General features: G+C 41.4%; 1 long non-coding RNA gene across 1 annotated transcript; it reads right to left on the bottom strand.

Annotated features, from left to right (window-relative positions):
- Positions 1 to 14,997: 14,997 nt before the first annotated feature.
- LOC148595977 (uncharacterized) lies at positions 14,998 to 16,369 on the bottom strand. The gene is made up of 2 exons (XR_015913949.1): positions 16,338 to 16,369; positions 14,998 to 15,810 (listed from the first exon to the last, which is right to left on the bottom strand). It is a non-coding gene; the product is annotated as an uncharacterized LOC148595977 (long non-coding RNA).
- Positions 16,370 to 17,003: the final 634 nt, after the last annotated feature.

The raw sequence follows: 17,003 nt of genomic DNA on the forward strand, positions 1-17,003 counted from the left end.
CCCATCCTCCCTACATTCACCCCCAAGGTACTTGCACATGTTGATCAGATCTCCTCTCAGTCTTCTCTAGGCTAAACAGGCCCAGCTCACTTAGTCTTTCCTCTGACAGTCATCAGAGACAATGCTGGGGACGAGTCCCTGAAGAGAGAACCACAGAGACCAGTCAGAGCAGGATGGAAAAAGAGGAAGCTGCTTGGGCAGTATGCTATTTCTCTGCCACATCTGCAGAGCTAACGTCAAGGAAACTAATTCCTTTAGCATAGATGATATCTTCCCAAATCCTAGAGCAGTATACAGCATCTCATGGATGCCAACCCAGTGAAACATGCAGCGGGATGCAGGATCATGAATCTTGGGCAAGAAACCCAATGATACAAGGATGTATCATTCACTGCCACCACCTACAGCGTGCATGCAGATGTAGGATCTGCGAATGGAGTGCTGATGTGGAAAATGTCAGGATGCACAAGCGTGGTAGGCTGCCGCAAGATTACCTAACCCATGGTTAGCATGGAGTGTAGGCAGTCTTTATTAGCAAAGTTCATACCACAAAGTACTAATTAAAGAAGAGGTTGTCCTAGTCCTAGTTGCTAAGGAAATGAATACCTTCTGTACTGCTGCTTCTACCTCAACAAAGCTGTTTTCAGTTGTCCCTCTGGTTATATTTGCCAGAAAAGTCAGGGCATGATATTGTTGCTTCTATGACTACAGTGCCTCTGTGAGCTGTTTTCTATGTCAAGAGTTGTAGGTGAAAGAGCTGCCAGGAAAAAAGTGGTTTAACACACTTTCTTACTAGGTATGTCACTGCTGACAAGCTTCTCTTAAACCTAAGGAGGCTTGGGTGTACTTTTTAACATTTTTTAAGATGAGTTCTCCTTCTTTTGGGAAAGGTGTAGTCCAGACTAGGAGATCAGTGTGCATTAAGATTGGTCAAACTGCCAGCTCTTCTGTAAGGCAGAGGTTGACTGATTTTTGGGGCCAGTCCTAAAATGAAGGAGATGTAATGGTTTGAATATTTTATTAGTAAAGAAACCAACTGCTATCAGACAGGCATCTTGTTTAGTTCAGTCTCATGAGAAAGCACTTTCTGACTACATATTTCTCTACTGCAATATGTACTGTATAGGGTAGAGGTATAGTAATGTAAATTCAGAGGTGACATCAACAGGGCTTAAAACTGCATATTGTTAAGTTAAAGTGTAAGGAAAAACACTGTCTTCATAGCGTGGTTTGGTGCTGACTGCTAGACTTGTGACAACCTTGTTATCCTTCACTCTCACTGTGAGATTTACATCAGTCTCGGCTTAAATCTTAGAACATCACATATAGCATCTTCAAAGTGGCTTTCTTCTTTGCCCTCTGCCACCTCCTTGGAAACCCTGTCACCAGCACTGTGAACCTTTCTTCTCTGTCACTCTCTGGGCCAATAGTTTTGCTCCTGTAACTTTATTTCTGTGAGACACCAGAAGCAGGCTCCTCCTGTGTCATGAAGTTTGGTAACAATAATAAAACTCTCTGTATGAGAAAATGTTCTCTCTTCTGGGGAGACAGTGGAGATCCACTTCAAGCTTCCAGGAACTTGGGGTACCACAGTATTTTCTTCTTATGATTCTATTTCCTAAAGCATTATTCCTCTAGCAGGCTCTTGAACTGAAACATATTTCCTTTACTTCATCTGTTCCCCCTCCTACCCCGAAGCAGATATTGCAGCATCTGGCACCACCCCTCCCTACCAGCTGGTATGTTGCTGTATTCTCTTGTCTCTGAGGAATAAGCTGCTATTTTCCAAAGACCTTTCAAGTCAGAGTTCCATTTTTAACTTTCGTTCTTGCTTAGAAGGACTACAACCCCAATGTGACATTTATTCTCTATTAAAAATGCTCTGTCTGCATTATTATTTAGTCCAATTTTGCAGCGCAATCTCTCCAATACCTTGCACTACTTTAAATGTTTCATGTGCACCGCATTATGCAGAAAGGGGCTGTAAAAACCTTTTAACACAAAAATCTTTGCATGAACTTCAAACTGGACTGTGACAAGCTAGCAAACATCTTTTGCTACCCCTGACTCACAGCAGATGTTGGAATCTGACAGATATCTTGCTGTCTGCTGGAAGGAGCGTGAGATCTTTGAATATTTGGGAGAAAGTCCCAGAAGAAAGAAAACTAGCAACAGATGAGCCCAAAACTCTTGTAGTGAGTTACTGTGTCTTTCTTTGGAATAATCTTTCTGGTAATAAAGCTAGGACCGGAGAAGATGAGTCCTTGATGCTGTGAAGTCAGACATTTAATTTGCATTTTGGTGGGAACTTCATCTGCTTACAGGGACAGAAAAACAGTTGAAAACATTCTCAGTGTCTGTTGTGTGAAGAATTGGGAGTGCCCATGTGGGAGAAACATTTGCTGTAATTAGACATTATTAGTCTCAGTGGCCAGTGATCATCAGAAGTTCATCCTGTTTGACATGATCTTGGCCTGTGATGAAGCCTAGAGCTTCAATTCTTGCCAAATTAGCGGGAAACCAAGATAAATAGACATCTCTAAGGACTTTTGCTGCATATAAAATGTACTAACCATTTTAAAACCTCTTGGAACAATCTGTTTGGATAACATGTTAATGCATTTAGTGGAGACATTGACAATTAATAGAGGAATTTACTTGCAGCACGCTCCATACTGGCTAGCAAAAGTGGGCAGGAGTCCTCGTAGGATGCAGAGAATACTTAAAAACTAGAGATGGTTCCCTAAACTGTATTTATAAACCAAATATAACAGTTCTCACTGAAATTCTAAGAGCATTTGAACTCAGAGGGGATGTTCATGAAATGCTGTCTCCTTTTTATAATAAGAGATAGTATTAGTGACAAGCTCAGCCCTTTTACCTTTGCTTTTGCTTTGGTATACAACACTTGGAAACTGACTATACCTCTTTGATGCACACACTAAGAGTGAGCAAAAGGCAACATAGTTGTTTTGTCATTCTTATTTTACATCTATAGGATTATCGCTATTTTACTCATTAATATTCCACTGCCTGTCAGCTGTCATGTCTCTATTCAAGTTGGTTACAGATGGGACACTTGGGCTCAATAGTTCAGTTAATCGCTAGTTAAATTATTCACTGCTTTCACTGGGGAGGCCAGCCTGTCTTCAGTGATATAGAAAGTGTATTGCATTTCCAGGGAGGAGACTACAAAATTCATGATAGATATTCTGAATTTCCACAAATATGCTCTTACTGCAGTTGTGGTTGTGATGAACCATAAACACTTCACATCACTGCTTATCATCCATGAGAGAGACATTTAACACCCCCAAAAATAAGTGATAAACTGCCCCCTCTCTAAAGGAATTAATGGGCCTTAACTACACTGACCAGCATCACCTGGGATCCACACATACATCCACTGTCCCAGTGTGATGGGTGTCCCCAGCTCAACCTGACTTTTCCCACGTAGCCCTATTCAGGTGTTAACTACCACTTTATCTGATCCTGGTGGTTGCATCCCAGATCTCTTCCCCCACTCAGACCCACTTCCTCTCTACCGATAACAGTCCTGATGGCTACATCCTGATGGAGAGATAAGGCGAATTGTGCATACACCAGCTAACAATCATTTCTGAATTGAAAGAATGACTATAAGTCAATAATCTTATCCCATAAGTATGGGTACAGCCTGGGAGCCCATTGAGTTCTCCTTGCATTTCTGTGGGCTGCATGTCAGGATCTCTCCTTGAGCAGGGATGTCTCTCAAAGACACTCCTTGAGGTTGAGAGTTCCTTGACACAACAGATTCATGGTAAGTGACTATATTGTGCTCTCTCTTTTCAACTTGTAAACTTTACTGACATAACTATGCACAAAATCCCTGAGTCATAAACCTTTGACCAGGTCTGGGACTAGAACTGGATCCAGATGTATCCAAACGGGAGGGTGTCCTTGATAATTCTGTGTATTATCTTGAACCTCTATGCAGTAAATAAGTGATCTTGCCACAGAATCTTGTGAAGCCATTGCCATTATTAGTAAAACCTGTCACTATTTCTTTCACAGGAGTGAAGTGCATTGTGTCATTCAACCCCACCACCACTAGTTCTGTGACACCCAGCCCAGTAACTGTCGAAATTCAGGTCTGGACATCAGCTTCTGCTTTGAGTTACAGTATAAGTGTGTGCGTGTCTGGCTGTTTTCTGGGCTGAGCTCAGGTTTATCCTGCACCCTTATGTCTGTCTCCTGCTGTTCCCGTCTGGATCCTCTACATGGATCCTGGGACTGATTCCTTGCCTTGCCTTACCTTGGACTCCCACTGTTATTTAGAGACCAGGTGCTTGCCACTGATCCCATTCTTCCACCAAGCTGTCCCCACTTGCAACTGCCACTTTGGCTTCATGTCACAGTTGTAAAGGAAGAAGTTGATAGTGATTCTTGTACTGATGGCAATCACCTTTATTCCCCTTCCCCATGTGTTCCTTCTCAACTAATACTAAGAGTCAGTTCTGGAGGACCCGTGAAGAGATAATTACACTAGCAGTTTAAGTTCGTATGTAACCATGTGTTAGGATCATGTAATATTCTAATCATGTTTGAGCTTTTTTGTAAAAGGAAAAGACACTCTTACAGGCATTCCTTATGTTTTCATAGAACAGCTATGCAAAAAGAGGTTAATTTTCAGTGCCTGTGATAACTTCTACAATCATGTGATCATGTGTATGTTTCCCCCATACTGAGCTAAAGCTTTTTAGAATGCAAATCTCACTAGCATAAGTCATTAAAAGGGGGGGGGGGGAAGGTGAAAAGTCATTCAGTGCCTTGATTGTGTTCTGCATGATTGTTCTTAATGCTGGCTACTCCATCTGAAAGCCCAGATATTTCTTCATGCACCCATGAAATAATCTTAAAAAAATCCAAAAATATATGAAGCAATAAATTTAGAAGATATTCTTATAAATACAGATGTTGGTTTGTTTTCCTCCCTCCCTCCAAAAGGGAAAGTGTGTAAAAATGATGGAATAAGTCCATATCTTGAACAAATTACTGCTTAAGAACTTGCTTCCTAAATGAATGATTTCAAGGCATCAGTAACAGATTCCATCTAACTAAAAGTTCTTCACTGCTGCATCATTTAACTTCCTTTTAAACACTAATCACTTCTGTGTTGATCAGTGTAGGCTGTTTATTCTTTTAAAGGAGAAGTGGGACTGGGGGAGCAGAGCAGATACTCCACCAAAACCAATGGAGAGTTTCAGTGCCAAGTTTCAAGGGCCCTTTTAGTGGATGTCCGGCAGTTGTAGGAGGGGATTCTGTATGACTCATTCACAAAATCTGATGGTCCAGAACACAGTGAGACACACATTTCATGCTGATGTGAAATAAGGTTTTAAAGAATCTATGGATCTGTCTACTCAGGGTGGAGGAGCAGGATATTTTTACTATACAGAATGTGAGGAGCAATGTACAACACAAGTTCTGGGTGACAGATTAATTAAAACTAATAAGTTTATGCAGAAAATGTAGTCTGGTATTTGCAGAATAGGAAAAATGTATGTAAAGGTAGACAAAAAAAATTATGCAGTGATACTATCTAATCATCTCTATACATGATACATTGAACAATTCATACACATTTGACTTCCATGCCATTTTATCTTATACTAGCTCAAATTGGGTTGCTTTACACCATTCTGCTTCTCTTAGTGTGGGTGTAGTTTTATGTGTGTGTTTTTAATATATCCCATCAAAGATATGTTTGCTTATCATCTGGCTTAGACAGAATTTTATCTTTGCTCATATTAAATTGTTTGTAGGAGCAGAACAGATGTATTTAATAACTGAATTGGTTGATTACTGGTATATATGTCAACCCAAATCCTGCAAAGCAGAGCCAGCTGAATGCATCTCAGCAACATTAGCCGAACAGATTTTTCTGTCCTCAAAAATGAGGACTAAAGATGCGTTGCTATTACTACAGCAGAGCAATTGGAGGGAGAACAACTTGAGCATCCATGCTTTTCACCTGGTTTCAACTCCAGCACCTCTGAAAAAGGTGGGTAATGGCTTTCTGAACAGCCCTGCCGGGAGGGGTCTCCTAAACCCAACAGTGAACACCACTCCAGGCATCCTGCTCCTTTTCTGGATGGTGATAGCAAGAGCAGCAGCCAGACTGGCTTTCCACAGCTTTGGCAGGACCATAACTATTTACACTTAGACCATAGCTTACTTTGTCAACATCTGCAGTTAGTCTGCTCAAAACATTTGCATATTCCTATAAAAGCCTCTTGACTTCTGTGGGAGAAACACACAGCATGTAGTGTTAAGAATATTCACATACATTCACGTATCTTTATAAAGTTGTAGCCTCAGCACCCAGTTTGTGGGGACTCACTGAGGCTAGAGATAGAATCTTCATTCTCTTCCCCAAAATTCTCAGACCTCCAGCGAACCACAGCACTCACATCCAACCCTGGAAAATTTCTGAGCTACTGCAGTTTGCCACCACAGAAATGTGTAAGTATATTTAAAAAAAAAAAAAAAAAAAGAGAGAGAGAGAGACAATTTGCAGTGATTGCTAAAATACACTTGTAATTTCAGCTCCCCCTGAGTCCCCCTGTTTAGTTGGACTCATGTAACACAGCATGTTCAGAATGCTATCTAATTTTCATTTGTATAGGGCACAGTGTTTTTAACGTGCTTGCCAATTAGAAGTCTCTGTATTTTTTCTCATTAACAGCCTTAGCTTAACAAGCCAAAAGTACATTTATGCCCACATTTTCATTCCAGCTGGGTGTAAGTTGTGTTTGTTGCACCTAAACTGCATAGTAAATGCATGATTCAGTTTTCAGCTTCCTTCTTTCTGCTTTCTTCCTCCTTCCTTCCTTCCCTGCTTTCTTCAGGCCCACCCAGTACTGCTATATGTTTTTTGATTTGCTTTGACACTGTCCTCACCACAAGTTTAAATAGTCAATGTATTGCTGATGTGGCTCAATGTCAATACAAACTGCATTGCAGAGGAAAACCTGTGTCTTAAGAAAGCAGTAGGTATGGGCAGCAGTACAGGAGGGTAGAGCTGTTAATAACTACAGGAGCACAAAGTAGCAGGTAGGAACAAAGCCTTTCCTCTACATGGGTGGTTTGCTTTGCTATTAAGTTTAGCCTTGTCAGGCTGACAACGCTGTGCAAGGTCCTCGGGCAATTGCTTTGATTGTTTGCCTTGAACTTGTGCTGAAAGTCATTTGGCATTTTGACACTGAAGTTGGCAGTCTGGTGCTGAAGAATGGCTCCATCAAGGAAACGGTATGGTTCCAGTGCTGTGTGCTGACAGCTCCAGCTGAGGGTTTGGTCTTTGGTACCCAGGAGACAGATTACATTTGGGATACTGAAAGAGGCATTTTCTCGTCTCTCCCCTGTTCAGGTAGGAACAGGTGTAAAATTAAACTGGTGGGGACAGGACATTTCTCGTGTGGTGTTTTAGGAATTTATTAACTAGTTGTCCTGCTACATCTACTCTTCACACTTCATCCATTTCTAGAAAACAAGCCTGTAACTTTGTGTCCCCGTTGAAATGATGCACAGCTACCGGAAGGTTATATATTGTCTTCAGACTCTTAGGGTTAGCAGCCTGCTAAGCAGACAGGAGGCGATGCATCTTGGAGATAACCATCTTCAGTCTGCAGAGAAAGGCAGGTACCCCCATGTCAGCAAAGGAGGAGAATATCAATAAGCAGAAGTTATAAATTTGCAGCAAAAATAATCGGCAAGTATGGATTTGAGGGCTATTAATTTTGTTATGTAATCCTGCTCTTCAAGGACTGTTAATTGGTGCCATAAGTGTTAGGATGGCCAGGACAGTGTCCCTGTCTCGCTGGGTTGGTGTGGACAGGCTAGAGATCTGGACCTGCTGAAATTTTCTTCAAAGATGCCTCTGCAGTGTTGCATATTAAGCATCAGCGCAGATGTGCACTATGACGAAACTCTACCACACTGTGTATCTCTGAGGTATCTCACCCAAGTTTCTGAAGTCTTGAACTCCCTGTCCAATACAAACACTTTCTGGCAACTGGCTTCAGGCATGCCCTTTCCTGAGGCTGTTCTTTGCAGCAGAGGAAAGTGAAATTGTTTTCTCTGCAAGAGGCCATCTCCTTCCCTAGCAGGAGGAACAAACATCTCGAAGAGCCACTGGAATATATTCATGTACCTGGTGTAATTCCTATTTCAAATGATCTTTCTAATCTCTTAAGACAGCATACTCTGCTTGCATCTTTTCCAGTTTTGGCATCTTTGTCATCTGAAGTTAGCCGCATGGACATCCTGCTACAAGTTCTCACAGGCAGGGCATGCCACATCTCTGTCAGGGTTTTTTTGAGCCTAGACCTGCTCCCAGTGCGTCAAGAAGATGAATGCTGCTACAGCAGTGGTGGGTGAGATAATCAGAAGAATCATTACTTGCACCTGATCACAACATACAATATTATTGATCTACTGAGATACTGGAGTAGATAGACCTAAGTGAAGCAATGACAGCTGTATCTTGTAGTGCCCAATGTGTCATGCAGGTCTTACTATACCTAGCTTTTACTGTGTGTATTCTGTTGGATGGAATTGTCTTCATGTTCATGCCACATTACACTACTGTCAGATATAGCTGTTTCTAAATACAACTGATTAATACCGCAGATTGTCTTATTCAAAAATGCTTACAAAGGAGAAAATTCTAGTTGTGGCTATTTCGGGGAGCAAAGCCCCAGCGTGATGGGGGGGGGAAAGTTATTCTGTAGAAAGCTGACTATAGCCTAAAACAAATATAAGTCATTTATGTTGTCATAGCATTTTAAGTGAAGATTTTCAATGGCATAAAAGACAGGTAGACATCCCATTCACATTTGTGCCTAGTTTTTCTAAGAATGTCACGTACTAGGAAGTGGGGAGGGAGGGGGGGGGTGGAAATCAGCTCTTACAAACATTTGTGAGCAACACATTCAGCACAAGCATGTAGCAAAAAAAAAAAAAAAAAAAGTGTGGGGGAAGACTTCATTAAGACAATCCTACTCAAAGGTTAAGAGATAAGAACTAAGTTAGTATGTGCAACCTGAATTTGATCCCACTTTTATTCAGACTAATACACTTTCTAATCACATTATCAGTTAATTTTCTATGAGGCCACTGCTATATTTGATGTGCAAAAAAATTCAGCAGCATGTTTCTGCATCACTCTTTAGATCCTCATTTCTCTTTGCAATGCCTGCTGTCTGTTCAGGCAGTCCTAGTTTTTATCTTATATCCCAATGCTCCATCACATCTCTTTGTTTTCTTTCTGTTTCTCATGGGGAAAATAGACTTTCTGTTGCTAGTTCCAGCATTAACCCTACTTGAGCTGGAGTAGATATGGGCAACCGGTTGAAAAAAAGATGTGGTTTTAAAGCTCCAGCAGCAGTGGATAGGAAGGAACAAATTAACTTGCTTTCTGTGATCAGCACATGCAAAAACTCTGGCAACAGAATTATAAAGTCAGGAAGCTTTTTTTTTTTTAGTTGTGTTGACAGTCAACACATTAATGTTCAAGGAGTCGCATCTCTTTTTCTCTTCATTGGGGATGAGGTAATGAAATATACCATCTTCTGCTGCTGATAACTTGTCTTCTCCTCATCTATCTAGCCTTAAGTTACTCTGAATGGAGGCAAGTTTCAAAAAGCCATCAACATTAACTCTGATCCTGGAAAAAAAAATCTCATTCCCTTCCATTGGAGTTGCTGTATTTTCATCCTGGCATAGAAACAATAAACACACTCGGAAATATTGTCAACACAAGTGATGGGCCCAATTTTCCCTCTCTGTAGATGAAATAGTTATTTTTAGTGCATGCATTTAGTGTCTTAAATGCATGCTTATTTTTTTTTGGGGGGGGGTGGATATCTCTCTGGTCATTTCTTTTAGGTACTGTGGGAACTGTAAATTCTGATGCCATCCAGGATTGTCAAATGCTTCTTGCTTTCCTCAGCACAGAGTACAGTAAAGGTTGCAGTCTCAGAGTAAGTAGCAATGCTAGTGCCTGAGCAGCCACAAAGTTCAGAAATGAAAGTATAGGCACAGACACACTGTATAATATCTGTTGAATAAGCCATTTTTTGTATGTTGCTGAGTGCCTTCAATGTCACCTTTACACTTTGAAGCACTGTGCTTTTCTTGGGTCTAGCCTTGTCAGCTTGGTCTCTGGTATCTCTGATGGCTTTAGTGACACTCGAAGAACCAGGGGAGAAAGGGGTACATACCATGTCTAGGTATAGATTGAATCACAGAATCTTACTTCACTGAAGAAAAAAAAAAAAAAAAAAAAAGTGTTCAACGTGGACAGCCTCATTGGCACTAGTATCGGTCTTGATTTGTTGCTCAGCCTTAGCACCAACTTCCCTGTAAGTGCTGATGAGAGTGAGAAGGACCATCCCTTCGTTGCTGACAGTTTCACTGTTGAGATGGGCTGACCTTTTGTGTTCTTTTGCCAGATCAGATAGTTCACAACTGCTCAAATGCCAGCAAAAACATAGAAACTTTCTTTAGTACTGACAGTTGTTGACAGAGCACTCAGCCCTGGCAAAGGGTCCTTTTAGTTAATTAACAGTACATTTCTGATATAAACAACCACTTGCTGCTATTAAATTATACCTTGTTTGCGCTCCTGGACACTATTTGGATTATACACTCTGTTTATACTCAGGAGCAGTGGAATAAACTTTTGCTGTGCTCTTCTCGGTGCATATCAGTGAAAAGAAATTCCTATCAGGCAGTTTTTCTGTTGGGACAACCAAGAAGCAAATAGGAGTGACTTAGTACTAACAGGCTATGGGTTTTACTCTCTCTTCATCAGACAGAAGCAGCAGCTAAAATGCGTTTCTATTTCCTAGAAAAATGCTCTACAATAAATTTAAAATTATGGTTATTTGGGGTCAAAAATATTCCCATTTGACGCAAATTTGGTAATGATTCCTGAAAACAAAAATTGGAGGATAATCTCTCCCCCACTTTTTTTTTTTACTACAAAAAAACCCCACTACTTTTATGTAATTCTAAAGGCTTGACCCAAAAGTTAGATTTGCTAATACCAGGACTTGTAAAAATTTATAGTGTGTGTATATTATTACTCATCTGTTCTATTTTTTGTTTGCAGTGGATACAACCACTTATTCTTTAGACCTGTATAGATCTTCAGTTAGACTTGCAGGAGCCTTAATATAAAGCAGTGACTGAATCAGTGAACAACAGTGAATCAGTGAACAACAGTGAACAACACCAGTTGTGCTACTACTGCTCCTCTGGCTGCCTACACAAGCAATCTAAGCATTTGGCATCCTCCAAACATGTGTAACCCACTGAATTAAGGTTATTAAAGCTGAGAGATGAAGCTGGCCATAAAGGATATTGCTTGGACTGCACAAAGTTGATGGACACCTTAACGTAGTTTACTTAATCATCAGAGGGCTCGCTGTAGTCAGTTTTCTGAAGAGGCCATTTGGCTGTGGAAATAATTCATTTGTCACAGGTATTCTCTGAATTTATATAACTGGCAGTTATTTCTACATACTGGCAGACACAGTCATTGATTGAAAGAGTCTTTTCTTAAAGAAGACACAATTTTTCAACTACAGTGAAGCCAGTTTTCCTTCTAATTAGCATCCTGGCTCCGGGGAAGCCTGCATTGGTAGCACTTTCAGAAGTTAATAAAGCTATTCTGAAAACAATTAAGCTTCGCATGTATAAGAAAGGTGCTTCTAATGGAAACAAAAGGTCTTGTTTTGATCATGCAGAGCATCCTCATTTTTGTCCATGTTGTGAAAGGCGTCCTTAGATTAATTAAATTCTTAACATATAAGGCCAAGAGTGGAAGAGTAACGTGTCCTATTCTCCAATGCTTCTAGAAAGGATATCAGATATTAATTACATAGGTCTACAATTTAGTTATAGGTTGTTGTAGGCTTATTTAGTATTCATATTACAAGGCAATAAATGATGCAGTATAACAAAAAAAGTGATAAAATACAGGAATCTTTCTCTTCATTTTTTTAATATACACATTTTTAGCCAGAGCCCAGATTTTTGACAGAAGGGACATTCTAGACCGAGTACCACCGAAATTGGTGGCAGTCTAATCCATTGACTTCAACATGCTTTAATTTACACTTGGGAACACCTGGGGCAGTTTAAGCTTCCTTGATATTGAAGTTTAACGTTGCTTTGAGAAGTCTGTCCACCGGTTCTTTTCTTTTCCAGAAGTTTCAGCAAGCGGAATGAGTGTGCCAAAACAGAAGGATTGGTTATCCTACTGTTATCCACAATTTCACTTTAAATAGCATAGGTGTGAAAACTCCTTTGCCAAATACAATGCTACTTCAAACCGAGCGCTTGTTACTTTTTTAGGATCGAAATATGTATTACTTATAACACATACATTACTACGTATGTATTATAAGAGCTCTAAAACACTTGTATTGACTATATTATAAAGTACAAAATAAGATATTTTGTGCTACAGGAGTCATATTAGCAAAGTATTACTCAATTATTTCTTAAAAAAATACAATTCAGTGGTTTGACAATCAGAATAGGCTCCAGCTTAAGAGTAAAGTTTTCAAAATTTCAAAAAATTGAAGTCACTTTATCTACCATACCTATCTATTATTTGCCAGTTTTATGGTTATAAAAGCCGTATGTCTTATTAAACATTAAATATTTTAACTTTAAAATTTGAGCTATATTTAAGTTAAAATAACCGGCTAATAACAAAGGTAAATTAGTGACTGTCAGCAATGGAAAAACACTTTCCACAAAAAGCTGTCAGGCACAAAGTAAACAAATAGAGAAAAATAGCTCTTTCTGTCAAGCTTTCTCAGCTATAGGGCACAGTACTATTTAAGACCCCTGTATTAACATTTATCTTTGTTTCCAGAACTGAAAAAGTTGTGAGAAGCTTGTATGTACAACAGCAGAAGCTATCACAGAACACCTTTTATAGTCTGAAACTTATTCGCCATAAGAGACGAATCATAGACAAATCATTTTAGTTCTAAGAGCTTTATTTCCTCTGAATATTTCTTATTCTCATTTTGTGTTTTCCAGTTATTTAAAGGCTTTCATTTCACTGGCATGTATTTTTTCAGTTCCTGTAACTTTGGGGACTCTGGATTTTTCTTTTTCTCTGTTTTTTTTTTTTTTCTCCCCTCTAAATACACGGGACAATCCATTAAATTTAATGCCCATTCTAAGGAGCTTATGAAATAGAGCTGCTACCTGATATCCAAGAACTGGGAACTTGTTCTCAAGAGCAGAATAAATTTCACCTATTTCTTGTCTGAAAGACTTCTCCTACTATAGGAGATGACAGGCAGCCTGTCCTGCAATAGCTCCAATTGCAGGGGCAGCCTGATAATGAGAGTCTCAACGGTTAGTACTTTTCTTCAGAGTTTTGGTCTTACTGTTAATGTTCCAGTATCATTAACAGTTAGTGCAAGTTAGCATTTAGAATAATAGCAATTTATAAATAGTCCCAAATGACTGTGGAGTGGACCAATTGACACAATCTGGCCAACTCTGCTAAATAAGATTTGAATTTTTCTTCCCTCAGTTCCTGACAATATTCTGAGCAGGTGATTTTAAGCAAAAGTACTAATTTCATCAACTCCATGCAAACTTAGTGTTTTGCGCAGCCATGTCCTGCATCTTGAGTGCAACACTCACTAGTTATTATCAATCTCACTAGCTATTTTAAATACCAATTAAACAGAGCTATGAGTAGGGGGAAGTGTATATTGCTGGATTTCAATATTTTAGCTGCTGTTTGCAGCTAGCTCAGAGTGGTAAAGCACTTCTCAGTCACCTACAAACTACTGCCTCTTTTCTCCAGAAGACTCACTCGGTTGACTATGGTTATTATAAATGATTGTAATGCCAGTGAAGTCCTGTATACATGTAGCTAATATAGGATTAAAGACTATTTCCAAGATCCAAAACACTTACAAATTAGCTGGGTTTTGATGAAAGAAGTTTTGTTTCAATATGAGTATATTATGGGTTTAATGCCTGCAAGTATTCCAACTCTAAGTATGTAAAGTTTGTCTAAGTGTTTTGGATCTTAGACTTTAATCCTACATTAGCTACTCATCTTCTGGTGCAATGTAAGCACTATAACCTTTCTGAGCTCACAGCTATGCCTTTATCTCTTGTTCCAATAGGAAAGAGGCTAAACACTTGTGTGATAATTTTATAACAATATAATTTTAATATAATACATATTAAAGGTAATGCTTAAAATAGCTTTTTAAAATCTATTATGTAACAGTAACTCAAAATGAACACCTTCCTATTCAAAAACAAAGGTCTGGTTTGCATAATTCTTTACAAAGGCTGTTAAGAGATTGAAATAATCTTATGCAAATTGTTGATTTTAAGCTGCGCACTTGGAATTATTGTTTGCTTTTTTGCTTTTTAAATGTAAACAGGTGGCTTGCTCCAGAACCTGTGCAGCTTCTGCACAAAGCTTCCTTCTGGCTGAATGAGATTTGAAGTGCAAATATTTGCAGCTAATTTTTTACCAATACTTGGCACCAGTATCCTCCTTCATTGCTTGTTTATTCCATGTCCATAGCAACTGCCACTTGAGCGTCTTCAAGGACAGCGACTGGTGAAGCAATTCGATGATGGGTATGACAAGATTACTCACTTAAGCATAATATTTGGAAAAACACCAACTCCACAGATGGTCATTCCTTCCATCCCTCTTGGATTTTGTAGCCGTGTGGTTATTCTCACATGGAACACACGATTAGTGCTGCTCTGGGCTTGAACAACTGCTCTCTGCCGCATGTGCAGGACACTAGGCTGCAGGACACAGAGCATTGGAAGAAAGAAGCTCTGTAGTACAAAGTTCTGTCATTTCTCATATATGGTGGTACAGAAGAGGAGCCTAATGCCTTAAGATCTAAAAATCTTTGTGAGAGAAGAATATAAGGATTCTGCAGAAATTGTTCAGAACCTTGCAGAATAAAACTCTTTGCTACACTTCATGAATAACATGAGTAAAAACTGAATCTGCTGTGAATTCCAGTGATAGACAGCAGACAACCTGGTTTTATTAATAATGAAGCAGTATACACAATCCCGTTTCCTCCTCCTCCATACATCCCCAGCAATTCTTTCATCATGACTGTCACCAAAGCAGTTACAAACCTTCACCAGTGCAAGAAAAGATAAAGACATGTTATTACATGATGGCTGATCCTTCAGCTTCACTCAATGGACAGAATAACTCACTTAAAAAATACCTCATTTCTGACTTTGATTTGCTCATGAAGATAACTACAACAGAGATCAGTCGGTTACTGTAGGTTCTCAGAATCATTCAGGTCATAATTTGGTGTTTCTTTTCTATGGTTATGTAGAGGCTTACTCAAAAAGATTTTCTAGTTGTCATTATATATCAAAATTTGCAGCCAGCAACACTTGCAGGATATCACTGGCACTTCATGATTTACTTAAGTTTATTTGTTATCACACCTGTCTCTAAAGGGTCAGTGGGTGCTGCTGGCAGCAGAATACCAGGCCTGATGGGCCAGTGCCTTAATAACTTCACACAAATAATCTGTACCAGAGTGTAGAATATTTTGGTAGAGCACACTGCCAAACATAATTTCAGCCCACGCTAAAACAACTTCTGAATAGGTCATAGCATTCAAGTAGTAGAGGGAACAGAATAAATTAGCATCTGCAGCATCTTTTGTAGAACAATATATTCTGAGATGTCACTTTGCTCTAAAATACTCCTTTATAGTCCTGTAAAAGAGAAAGCAGTAAGTACTAAATATTATCTGTATTATTTCTACTTCTGATTATTTACTACTCAAAGCATGTTACTTTCCTTCCTCTTTCCTTCTAAGATCTTTCTTTTTAAATTGCATTGCATTCCCGTTTCCTCACCTCCTGCAGTTTGCTCTGCTTGTACTTCTCCCTTGAAATCTCTGGCACCCTCTCCGCTTGCATACACAGTTTATCATACAGCCACTTCAGCATGCTAATGCATTGCCATAATCCATTTTACACCACTAATGAAGTGAAATAAAACTGATAAAGAAATGCGGAGATGGGGGCTCTATGTCCCCGGTGGGGAGGAGGAGGAAGCGGCACTGCGAAGCCAGCGAGCGGCACTGGGCCGTGCTTAAGCAGAGCGAGTTGGTCCTAGACCTCGGCGTGCTCCGAAGCGGTGGCGCCAGGCGCTTCAGCGCGACGAGGCTGCTCGCTCTGCCGGACGACAAGGGGGATACTGGAGGAACGAAGCCCCTCGCCTCGCTCCCCTCACTTACCGCAGCGCGCTCGGGCGGCCGTTGGGATGACCACTGGGATGACCGTTAGGCGGCGGCCGTTGGGACGACCGTTAAGCGGCGGCGGGCTCGCGGCCCCGCCCCGCGCCGGCCTCCCCGCCGCCTTCCCCACGAGGGGGTCGCGCGGGGGAGCCACAGCCGCGGCGGGGCGCGGGGCGCCCTCCCCCGGGCCGGGCGCAGGTGTTTCGGGCGGGCGAGCGGGCCGCGGCCGCCGCTGGTTGGGCGCGCGGCGCCTGTCGCTGGGCGGCGTGTCTGCGGGCTGGCCCCGCCTCGCCGCCCGCCCGTGCACGGACATGACAGCGGCTCAGAGGCGCTGCAGCTGCCGCTGAGCGCGGGGCAGAGCGGCGGCGCCCGGGCAGCGGCAGCCGCGCTCGCCCCTCGTGGCCGCCTCCTCCTCGGCTCCCAGACCCGCAGGGGGCAGCCTGGCACCGGGAGCCGGCGGGGGAAGGGGCGGGCGGCGCGGGGGGGGGAAGGGGGCAGCCTGGCACTGGGAGCCGGAGGCGGCCGCCGGCACGGAGCGAGCCGCGCGGAGCGCGGCACCCAGCGGCCGCTGAGGCTGGGCCGGCGGCAGTAACGGCGGTGCCGGGGGGAGCCTCGCCGTGCCCGGCTCCGCGGTGCCGGTGACCTTCGCGGCTCTGCTCGCCGCCT

This window comes from Tinamus guttatus, unplaced genomic scaffold, assembly GCF_059628265.1.
Source record: "Tinamus guttatus ecotype Peru unplaced genomic scaffold, ASM5962826v1 Tinamus_guttatus_pri_ptg000039l, whole genome shotgun sequence".
Classification (NCBI taxonomy): Eukaryota; Metazoa; Chordata; class Aves; order Tinamiformes; family Tinamidae; genus Tinamus; species Tinamus guttatus.